The 11,879-nt window shown below is 42.3% G+C and overlaps 1 long non-coding RNA gene across 1 annotated transcript; it reads left to right on the forward strand.

The window, feature by feature from the left end:
- Positions 1-270: 270 nt before the first annotated feature.
- On the forward strand, positions 271-10,789 carry LOC309853262. Its single transcript, XR_014305605.1, has 3 exons — positions 271-350; positions 1,154-1,206; positions 10,614-10,789. It is a non-coding gene; the product is annotated as an uncharacterized lncRNA (long non-coding RNA).
- Positions 10,790-11,879: the final 1,090 nt, after the last annotated feature.

The following is an 11,879-nucleotide window of genomic DNA, read 5'->3' on the forward strand; positions in this document are numbered from 1 at the left end:
GAGTATAATAGCACAGACTTTTTTCTTTAAACACATCAGTTTCCAGTTGGTGTTCTAAAAAGGAACAATGTGAAACCAACATGGTGCATTCTTTCTGCATTCAGATTTTCCCCTAATTTAACTTTCTAAAACCAAGATCATTATAAATAGCTCCTTAAAAAACATTTCCCCTTTCTCCTTCTTACAGATAGAGCAACTGAGGCCCCGAGAGGCAACTGAGACATTCAGAGTATCCCAATTCTCTCTTCTTTTTAGGACTTAGAAACCAGACTTCTGACCCTTGCTACGTTATCAAAATGTCTTCTGTCTCCACATTTGCTTGCAGGAGGAGAATGAGAAGAGCAAGACAGGTAGGATCTATGCCTGCAAAAGCACAGGTCTCCATATGTGTGTGCGCGCACACAGGCACAGCACGTGGATGCAATACATTGCTTGACCATGTAACCATCATTCAAACATGGTTTCCTGCTCCATGTTTATGACCTTCATAGTAAGTTTCATAGTTAGTATGACCTTTCCTCGTATTAAGGAGTTCCTTGCTCAAGATCATCAAGCCGGTCAGTGTGACAGCAAATGATTAAAACTTAGAATCTAAGTTTTGACCCTTGAAGTCATTGGTGACTTTTTGCTACTTCTAAGTAATCTCAATTTTCCAAGCCAATACACATCATTTCATGTTTACCCTCTGCTAGGCACCATGAGGATTCAAAAGTGAATTAAAAATGCCTGTCTTCAAGGAGCTTAGCCTCTCTTGACAGAAAGCATGAACCAAGGCATGAATAGGTCAGTGCATTATCAAGGGCAATCCTCTGACTGCTGACCCAGTTTGGGCTCCTCCATAAGCAAATCCTGAGACAAAGATTTAAATGCAACCAGTTTATTTTGGAGGTGATCCCCAAACCTGAAAACAAGATACGGAATGAGACCAAAACAAAAAAGGCAGGAGGCCCAAAAAGAATGCATTGAAGGTTACTGCCAGGGGATCTGGGGCCATGCCCCCTGGGGAACTCTGGGACACAGTGGAGAACAGTGTTAACCTGGCCCCCTCCTGAAGGGTGAAGGAATGGGTGTTATCCTAGCATCCTGACCGTCACGTGTTCCAGGCTGTTTCTGAGAGTATTAACTCTTTGCATTTCCCTTCCACTCTGTGCAGGAGCCCAGGGTCTGCCAGAAAAAGCTCTTGGCAGAATCCTCCCATATCAGCAGGTGAGTGCCATGGTGATGCAGGTGGAATGCTGACAGTATCTACCACTGTGTTGAAAGGCAGTTTCTCAGAGTGGGTGGTGTGGCTTTGCAAGACTTGGAAGGTGAAGGAAAGAACATTCTAGAACAAAGCTCACACCTACATGAAGGCATAGCTGCAGACCATCCTTTCTGAATGACCTACCAGGTTCTGTTCCAGAGGTAGAGAGTGCTCAGTTTCATCCTAGCAAAACTCATTATATACATTTCATCTATCTACCTATCTATCTATCTATCTATCTATCTATGCTTTCCTGGCATTTAAGGCTCTTCATAATCCAGCCTTTGGTGACCCCTTGACAAGTTCTTAGCAATCCATCTTGGGCTCCTATTCCTGCCCACACTGATACCTGCCTTGCTGCCTGAGTCCCACCTTCAAGGCTCTTCCAGTCTTTGAGGGTCTCACCTCCAAGCCTGCCTCCTACAGTCTTTTCCCACAACATTTCTCTGCACCTTGCTCCCAACCCAACACTCTTAGGTAACCTCCAGTAACTTCTGCCCAGAAAAGCTGCAATCTCTCTATGCATTTCCCAAGCCCCCAAAACTCCGGAAACTCAAAGGATTTTGTTTTTATTTTCATTTGTTTACTTTGCTTTTAAAAAAAATCTTACATAGTAGGAAACCCTGACCCGAACTGACTTGAAACTATTTATAGTTTTTATTTGATCTAAATATTCATACATTTTACTGCTTAAATATTCATGTTGTTTGGTTACAGAATGCAGCCCCAGACCCTGCTGCAATATTACATGAGCTTTATGTTTCTTTTCTAAAATGTTTATATGAGCACCAGATTTCTTTGCTAAAATCTGAACAATTCCAAATTATGAAACATGTATATCTGGCTCAAGAGAATCACATATGGGTTTGTGAGCCTATAACAAACAACAATAATAATGGATGCTACTATAGTCTATTTTGAGATATATATATAATTTTAATCCTTACAAGGACCTGACAAGAGAATTCTAGTAACTAATATACCTTACGAAAGTAAGGTTCAAAGATGTTATGTAACTTGCCTCAGGTCACACAGCTAATAAATGGCAGAGCCAGGGTTTGAACCTCAGACAGTCTGGCAGAGTCCCAGCTCTTTCTTGTTTCACTGAGCTTCTAAGTATGAGTGCCTGCCTTGGGGTTGTTCAAAACACTCAACCCAGACTGATCTTCTGGCTTGTCCCTGAGTATCTTCTTGGAGACCCTTTCTCCTTCCAACTCTGAATTCTCAGCTCTGAGATCCCAAGCCATCATCTTGCTCTGGGTCATTGCACTGGTGCTGGGTTTGGGGTGAAACTTCCAGAAGTTTCTTGCAAACTTTAGTGATCTACAACTCCCCCACACCACAGCCTCAGATGGAGCAACTTGCCTCTTGCAGCCTGGCCCTGGTTGTTGAACATCTTCCTCTGGCCCCCCTACCTGTAGTCCCCTCTCCCAGGCTCCTCCTTCCAGCCCCCAGAGCCTCACCCCTGCCTCTCCACTGTCTTGAAGCCTTTCTAAGATTGAAGACCATGTTAGTCTGTGCCCTGAGCGTTAATGATCCCAGGACACTGAGTGTAGCCGTTTGTGATGTTGGGGAGCAAGAATACTTAACTGAAGGAAGCGGGCCACCTCTAAGTTCCTTTGCTAATATAGACATAGCCTTGCTTTTGAAATCACTCTCACACCTGAGTCTCCTCTCCTACCCCCAGCAGTCTGTGCCAGAACAAAACAATAAATGGAGGAAGAGACCATGCTCTTAATGAAGAGGATGACTATTCATTAACTGCCCATTCTGCATGGGTCACTGTGGTCAACGACTTAGACACCATGTCTCTGTTGACCCTCTAAACAGCCCTATAAGGAGGTCCCATCACTGTGCCCTTTAAAGCCAAGAAAGGTAACTGGCCCAAGGCCTCATACTTACTGTACCAGTCAAGTGTTGCCGGGGTAACTGTGTAGCAAATCCCTCCAAAACTCAGTGGTTAAAGATAAGCCATTAATTCTTGCTTTCACCTGGGTTGGATGGGATAGCTTTCTTGACTTCATCTGGGCTCTGGCAGGCTTGAGTCCAAGGGTCTCAAGGTCTGCTCCAAATATCTCTCTCTCATCCTCCTCGGACCAGGGATCTGTCTGTGCACATTTATCTCCAGTCCTGGCTAAAATACAAGAAGAGCAACCTCCAAGCCTATCAGAACCACTAACATCCCATTGACCAATGCAAGTCATGTGGCCAAGCCCAACATCAGCTACATTGGAAGTACACCTCACCCAGTGTGAGGCAGTGGTGGGTAGCGTGGACACGTCCTACATCTATGGAGGAGGGAAGTGTACTCCTTCTGAGGACACGTGGGGAATGGGATGCAGAGAAACCATCTATTAAGTGGTAAGCCTAATCTACCACCCCACTGGAAGGTAGAGCCAGAAATTACTCTAGTGACAAGCACTGGAGTCAGACCCTCATAAGCATTGTCTTATGTAGTAATGAGTAGCCAAGGAAGATCTTGTCCTAGGAAACAATGCCCATGCAGGCTATGGGTTACTGCCCTTGAGTCTGAAGACTGAGGTGCTTGAGAGGAGGTGGAGTAGCGTGAGCAGTGGAAGGCTCAGGTAAGAGTGTGCTCTGCCCGGCTGACATCCGCCCCTCCACCCCCAACACACACATGCACATGACCTTGCCTTTGTGCTTCTGGCTGGGACTCGGACCCATCATTAGACATTGAACTTCCTCATCCCTCTCCATGCAGTCTTGGAAGGCATCATCAAAGTCCAGAGCAAGTGCATTTGAATTCTTTGCCTGGCAGCAGACCTGTTTTCTTGTGTTTAAAGAGATTGTTAGAAATTCCTAAATTTTGGAGCTGTATTTTTACCAGGCAGGAGGAACGAGTAGAAGAAGCTCCCAGTGGATTAATTTATTTGTATTTTGCTCTAACTCCTGGCATTTAGAAAAGGCTTGAAGATCTTATTAATGTTTGCTATTTTTGATTTGCTTTGGAAGATGCTAGACTAAACCACAGAGTCCTGGAAAATAGACTTGTTATTTTCCTTTTCACAGGCGCCAGTTCTGGAACTATTTTCCCCAATGCCAAGGTGGCTGGTCCTCAGCTCCTGTGCTACCACTTGTCACCACCCTCACCCCAGCAGACATTGCGAATAGATCCCAGCACTGTCGCCCGCTAAGCCCAGAGATGGCCCCAGATCCTCCCCGCACAGTCCTCCAGAGATCTGCCACTTTTTGATCAGAGTTAATACAACCTAATTGCCATCCTTACTCTAAAACTTTTTAATATTTAACATGCCAGTAAAGTAACTTTATCCGAATCATTGCAGAATTCCGATAAAGATGCTGCCATCTTCTGTTCTAACTCTTATTATGCTGCTATGCAACTCAAAAATCATCAGTCTCCAAACTCCTTCACTTGCCATCAGGGTCCTCCAGTACTTGACACTCTCACTCACCAGGAGTAATGTCCTTGTAAACCTTTATCAACCCTTGTGATACGCAAAATTCTAATCAGGCTCCCAAGATTCCTGCCTCCGTGGTATATATGCTCCATGTCATCCTCTCCCCTTGAGTGTGGGAGAAATCTTTGACTAGGTTAGATTACTAATCAGTTGACTTGGAGTTCAATCAGCAGAGTTATCCTGTCTGGGTGGGCCTGTCCTAATTAGGTGAACTTTTAAACGGAGAGACTAGAACCTTCCAGAAGTCAGAGAGATTCTCCTGTTAGCCTTGAAGAAGTAAGCTCCCATGCTGTGTGAGGGTCTACAAAGGAGGATGCGACGGAGACAAGACCCTGAGAGTGGCCTCTAGGAGCCAAGAGTGGCCCCTGGCTGATAGCCAACAAGAAAATCGGCACCTGAGTCATACAACAGCAAGGCACAGAGCCCTGCCAACAACCACATGACCTTGTGAGAGGAGCCCGAGAGAGGAAGACTTTGATTTCAGCCCTGTGGGGAGAATCCAGCTAAGCTGAGCCCAGACTTCTGACCCACAGAAGCTGTGAGATGATACATGTTTGTTATTTCAAGCTGTTAAGTTCGTGGTGATTTTTTAATATAGCAGTAGGAAACACTTCCCTCTCCTCAACCCACATGCAAACCCTTATTATTATCCATACCCAGGCAAGTTTTTCTACCTTTGGGGAAACTTTGATCAGAGCCTTTTTTCATGCCGGGAGTCTTTTCTCATCTCTGTGCCTGAACCGTACCCAAATATCACCTCCCCTCTGAAGCCTCATCTTAGTAGACCTAGACATATGTTGCCTGGTCATTTTTGTAATGCCACAGTTATTTTTCTTTGCTTGGGCCTTGTATCGTCAAATGCCCCAAGCACTTGTTTTTAGCTCCTGTCAGACTACAGGCTTCCTTGGGGAGGCTCCGTGTCTACCTCATCCTTGTGATCCATTCCTACCTAACTCCCCACACTTGTCGACACACATTTTAAGCCTTTGGAAACAGGTGAAAAGGGCTGTTGATTGAAGTTGAAGTCCATTTCCACAAGGCTTCTAATTTACATTAATGTTTACCACTTGGTAGTTAACAATAATGAAGCCCTTTCATAAGGTCCATCATCGACAGTACTAGGGAAAATAAATACATGGCTGCCATCAATCACTGAAATCAAGGCCAGAAAGAAATGAATTTGGGGTTATGAGAAACTACAGAAGAAATATTTGAGGGAGAGCGTGGTGGAAGACAAAAGTTAGGTTCTTTATGAATTTGGGGTGCCCGGGTGGCAATCAGATGTTCATTCATCCCTTTCCCACCTCACCCTCTGGTCTCAAATTCAGGTTCCCTGCCACCGAGAAACGTGTGCATCTGACCCCCTACTGCATGAGTGCTGCTCTTTGAGGCAGCGTTATTTGATGAATAAGCAGAGGGAAAAACATAATACATGAGAAACTACCATAGAACATTCATCCTGAAGACCCAGAGAATGAGTAGTCCTCTGAAAATGATTTACTGCTGGAAACAGAAGAGGAAATTAAAAAGCTATTTAGCATCCTCCATAGAATACTGAAGGAGACCATTATTTTTTGAAGAAGCAGATGAAAGCCATAAAGCAGATACAAACTGACAAGAGAATATCATACAGTGAGAGAGAGAGAGAGAGAGAGAGAGAGGAGAATTGTGAGCAAAATAAAAATGCCCAAAGAAGGGTCCTGGGTGGCTCAATCATTTGGGCATCTGCCTTCAGCCCAGGTCCTGATTTCAGCATCCTGGGATCGAGTCCTGCATCAGGCTCTCTGCTCAGCGGGACGTGTGCTTCTGCCACTTTCTCTCCCTCTGTGCTCTCTCTCTCTCTCTCAAATAAATAAATAAAATCTTTAAAATAAAAAAGAATACCAAAACCAAACTAAAATCTTCATCAGAGGCAAGAGAAAGCAAAACTGACAAAAGAAAACTGAGTGAGCGTCAGAAAGAACAAACCTGAGCCACGCTACCAGGACGAAGAGAATAAAACGATGAGATAGTGTGGCAGTGCAGGCTGAAAAAGGTCTGAGTTTATAGATCTGAATAGTTCATCACATTTTAAGCAAAACTACGGAGAAGAAGTACTCAAATTGGCCTGCATACTGATTTTAAAAAAATTATAAACATCTGTAAAGAAAAACCAAATGTTTTAAAATAGAATGCAAATCAGGTCACCTAAGATCTTCTGGACAAACCCAAATGTCAGATGACAATGGAACAACATCTATGGAATTTGCAAGGAAAGCCTCGAAAATGATATTGCACATGTTTAGCGGGTGGATTTGCATATACGAAGCTTTTGGGACAGACCCCAGTATGCATGTATGCAAAAGCTCCAACAGAACTCAAAGAAAAGAAATGCACATTTACCTAATATTTATTGAACATTTTTTATATGCCTGGCACACTTCAAGGAACTGGGGTTTACAATGACAATTGAGGCAGATGAAGTTCCTGCCATCATGACACTTACATTGTAACAGTAACAATGGAAATATGCAAATAAACAGATACATGGCATACTATCCAGTAGATAATGCTGTGAAGATAAAGAAAGTGGGAAAAGGTGATAAAGAATGACAAGGATTGGTATTTTAATAGTGTGGCCATTAGAGGACTTGTCTGAGAAGGACAGGCTAGAGAGTAAGTAAAAGTGCAAACCAAAGTCATGGAAATGGCACATGAAAGACCAAGAGAGGGAAACTTGCTCACCATGCTTGGGGGAGAATTAATGAGGCCAGGATAGTTGAGCAGAGCTGGAGGATAAGAGATGTAAGAGATGAATTTGGAGAGAAAGTCATGGGGTAGATCAAGTGGGGCCTTGACACTGGGATTTCAAAGTCTGGATTTCATTTCAGACACAATGGAAACCATTGTGCGGATTTTGTGCGGATTTTGTCTAGGGGAGTAATATGACCTGACTTATGTATTGAAAAGATCACACGGGAGTTGATGTGGAAAATTAGACAAGGAGAGGGGAAGGGTCCACTGGAGGTGGGGAACCCGATCAAGAAAGCCACTAGAATAGCCCAGCTGGCCTAGGGTGGTGACTTTCGTCAGGGTGTCAGATGCGGAACCATTACAAAATGAACGAATTTTAGATATATTTTCAAGGTGTTTACTGATGGGTTAGATGTCAGGTATGTGAGGAAGAGAAGAATCAGTAAGGACATTAAAGGGCTTGGCTTGATAAATAGATGAACAGAGGTGCCATTCTGAGATTGGGATATTGGGAAAGGAGCATAGAAGAAAAAAAAATCAAGTTTCTGGCTCAGACATGTTAAATTTTAGATGGCTGATTTTAGGTGGTTGGTATTGCCTACCGTAAGCTAAACCCCCATATTTCAGTGGCCAACACAGATTTGTTTCTCACCCATTAAGCTAATGCGGATAGTCTTGTTTGCTGAGACCATCAGTGTGGTGACTCAATGATCTGGCTCCTTCCTTCTGTGGCTCTACCTTCCCCTTGGGCTGACCTCTACTGACAAATGAGACACCTAACTAGTAACATGGCCACACCTAGATGCAGGGAGGGTGAAGGATGGGAGAGGAAGGCTTTAGCCAGGTAGCTGCTTCCTAGCTGCATGCAACTATGCTAGGGAAGGAGACACATGGATAGTGGACCTTTACTCACCTCTTCTGTAACAACCAAGTGACGATACTGAGTGCCTGGTAGGATGCAGGCACCCCAGTCAGGGGCAGGACGAGAGTCGAAGAGATACACTTCTGAGGGTCAGTGGCATGTCCGTGATAAATGGCAAATAAAGCCAGGGAGAATGGATTCAATCCTTAGGGCAAGGGGCCACAAACTACAGGTTGAAGGATAGCCATCTTGATCCATTGAAGTTGTGGGGAGACACACCTGTGCTCATTGTTTCTCGTATGTCTTTGGCTGTTTTCACACTACAAGGGCACCATTACCAAGAAAAAAGAGTGGGAATTCTTTTTTTGTGTGTCCTTCTAGAAGGTTTACCTAGGTCTATCTGTCACCTGTCATCCATATATCTTTTTAGCCACTATCGTACAAATACATGCATCAACATACAAAGGGATGAAAAATATTTGTGTATATATTTATCTGGGACATATATGCATACCTTTTTAGATTACTTAAAATGGTTGCACTATACACATTGTTTTATAACTTGGATTTTTTTGCATTTAATGTATCTTGAACATTTTTTGCATGACAGTGTATATAGGTCCCTTCTGTCTTTCTCTCTCTGTCTTTAGTCGCTGCCAAGTATCCTGTTTTATGGATTTGCCATAAAGCAGTCCTCCATTAACTGGCAATTTGATTATTTATTTTTTTTTTTTCTCCACACCCCCCCATGCTGTCATGAACATGGCTATACTTTTTTTTTTTTTTTTTTTTTTTTTTTGAGCACTAATACAAGTCTAGCTGCAAGATAAAGATATTGAAAGGTAAATGGCAAGGTCGAAGGGTATATACAATTTTAATTTTCATATTTACTATTTGCCTTCTGAAAAAGCTGTGCTAATATGCCTTCCCATTAACAGTGTATGAGAGGGTTTGTTAGTTTTAAAACCATTTAAAATTAAGAAGGATCTGAATATGATTATATAGTAATATATTTCAGATTGAGTAGAGCAGTCACCACATTATGTATATGAGTTTGACTTTGATTCCTTTAGAATAGGATCCATAGTATAATCTTTAATATTCTGTATGTATCTAATGTGAATCTTACTTGAATCAAAGAAGCATTTTATAAGACATTTAAAAATTTGAATTGGGCCTTACACAGGACTGCATGACTCATATGAAACCATATTGATAAACTAGCTCATTTTGCCTCTTACCATGACATACATAAAAAGATATATTGAATAGATCTGTCATGTGATAGAGGAAATGTTTTCTATTAAAAAAATGTCTACCACACTTCTCCCAGGTTCTGCGGCAATGCAAATTTTGTATTATGGTTCTTCGTACATTTTTTTCTTGCAGCTAGATCTTTATTAAAGTCAATGAAAGGCTGTGCTTTTCATGTTATAAATAGGCATCATAATTATCTAATGCAACTACTCCAAAAATCAGATTAGTAATTAGCTGGACCAACTGATTGGTATGACTTCCTGGATGTGGCTCTTTAATGTTGAACATTTACTTTGTGCTTGAAGGATTTGTTTGTGTGTTTCCTATGTGTGATGAGAGCTTTTCAATAATTAGCTCCTAAGGGATGTCGTATTCCAATAGTTAAAGAATAATTACAGCCTTATGAAAAGTGAAATGACTTCGGCTTCCTTTTGTTGTGGTTTAATTGTATGCAACAAGTCTAGGAGGCATCTCATTTCAAATGGTGATAGTGAAGATGTAGCTTTCATAAAAAAAAAAAGTGTGAATATCGCAAAGTGGCAAATTGATATAATTTTGAAAACAAACAAGCAAACCACCCTATTAAAACAGGCCTTGTGTTATTTCATTAGTTCATAATTTTGATTACAAATTAAACTGTGGCAGAGTGAGAAGTTGTAAGGTTATAACTACAATGAGGTGGAACTTAAAAAAGTTCACATCAAAAGGCATCAGCTGGGAGACAGGCATTGTAATGGACTGCTAATTAGTGCCAACCACAAAAATAAAGATAAGTAGAATGACAGGCCAGTTCTCACAGATCATACAATCTGGGGGAGAAGTGAGAGTCAAACACTAAAAAGAATATTATTTTTTCAGTGTCCTTCCTTTTATTTTTGAAAACATAGCTTTTTGAGGAAAAAGAGAAGGTTGCAAATCCAAGTGTTCCAAGGTATCTTCTTCACTCTAAGCTCGTGAGAGGTGATAAAAGGTGCTAAGTTATACAATATCAGTCAGCTCTTGCTGCAATAACACTGTGTAACAAAACAGCCCAAAACTCCATGCCTGAAAATAACAAGCATTTATCTGGCACCCATAGGTCTGCGAATTGGCCACAGCATGGCTGGACAAGGCTTGGACTCCAGGATCCAAGCCGTAGGTTGGGCTTAGGTCTGCTTCATCTATCCTCTTGGGACCGATGGCTGCCTATAACATGGTCGTCTCACAGAGAAGAGCAGAAGTGGAAGAGCCAACCCAAAATGCATGAGGACACAAGTTTCTGCTAGGTTAGTGGTAAATTTCCATTTGCCAAAACAAGTCCCATGGCACCGCCCAAGATCAATGAGTAGGAAAGTGTGCTCTGCCCATAGCACGATATGTGAACAATCAGTTAGATGATCATAGTATCACATGTCAATCATCATGGTTGATATTATATCCCCCACTGACAAAAAATAAGATCAGCCCACATTTATTGATATATATACACACCCATCTTCTATATCAGGCCATGATTAATTGAAAGTGTTCAAGAAAAGGAAATCTGATGAGCCCATTTTACTTGCAGCACTAAAGGTAACAAGACATAGTAAAAAGCCATACATCTTGTGCAGTGAGGTCTGGGACAATGGAAACCTGAAGCTGAAAGGGTTAAAGGAATATTTTCCTTCTGTCCATCTCGAAAATCCTCTAGGCCAAATGTGTGATGTGAAAAGTAGACTTGCTTTGAAAACGCTAGAGCTTTGCCTAAACTTGCATTATTATTCATGCAGAGTCTCTTCTTTCAAGGTATCCTATGAGACAGTTTATCCCAGGACTGATGAAATTAAGAATTCCCAGAGCTCTGGCAGCCTTGTTGAAGTCAGACACCTTGGATATTGTTGAGCTAGGGTATGGTTTGGAAGGAGGAATAATATTGTAGAACCTTCTTGGCCAAGTGACATCACCCATTTCAGAATCACTGCTTGTGATTTTGATGCAGATCATGGAGGAATTCCAAGCCAATCTGTGTTTCTCCATCAGGTAACTGGAGAAGATGAGAGATGGTTTCTTGCACGGCTCTGTTTTGACCATTACATGATGTCAACAAAGAAAACCCACTGCTTGTGAACTTGTTTTTGGAAATTTCCACATCCCTGGAAATGGTGAAACATTGCCTGAAAGAAATTCTACAGTATCTGTGTGTAGCAGACACCGTCTGTGCCCTGCCGGTGTCTCCTTAGCACTCACTGTCCCTGCATTCTGATGACTTCTTGCAGTAAACACCTGCCACTCTCTGCCTGAGCATATTTTCTGGCTGCTGGAGTAGGCTTGGCCCATGCACCAGGCAGGCCCCAAATGCTGGAAAAGTGAGTGTCTCCAGAGG

This window comes from Mustela nivalis, assembly GCF_964662115.1.
Source record: "Mustela nivalis genome assembly, chromosome: 18".
NCBI classification, from domain to species: Eukaryota; Metazoa; Chordata; class Mammalia; order Carnivora; family Mustelidae; genus Mustela; species Mustela nivalis.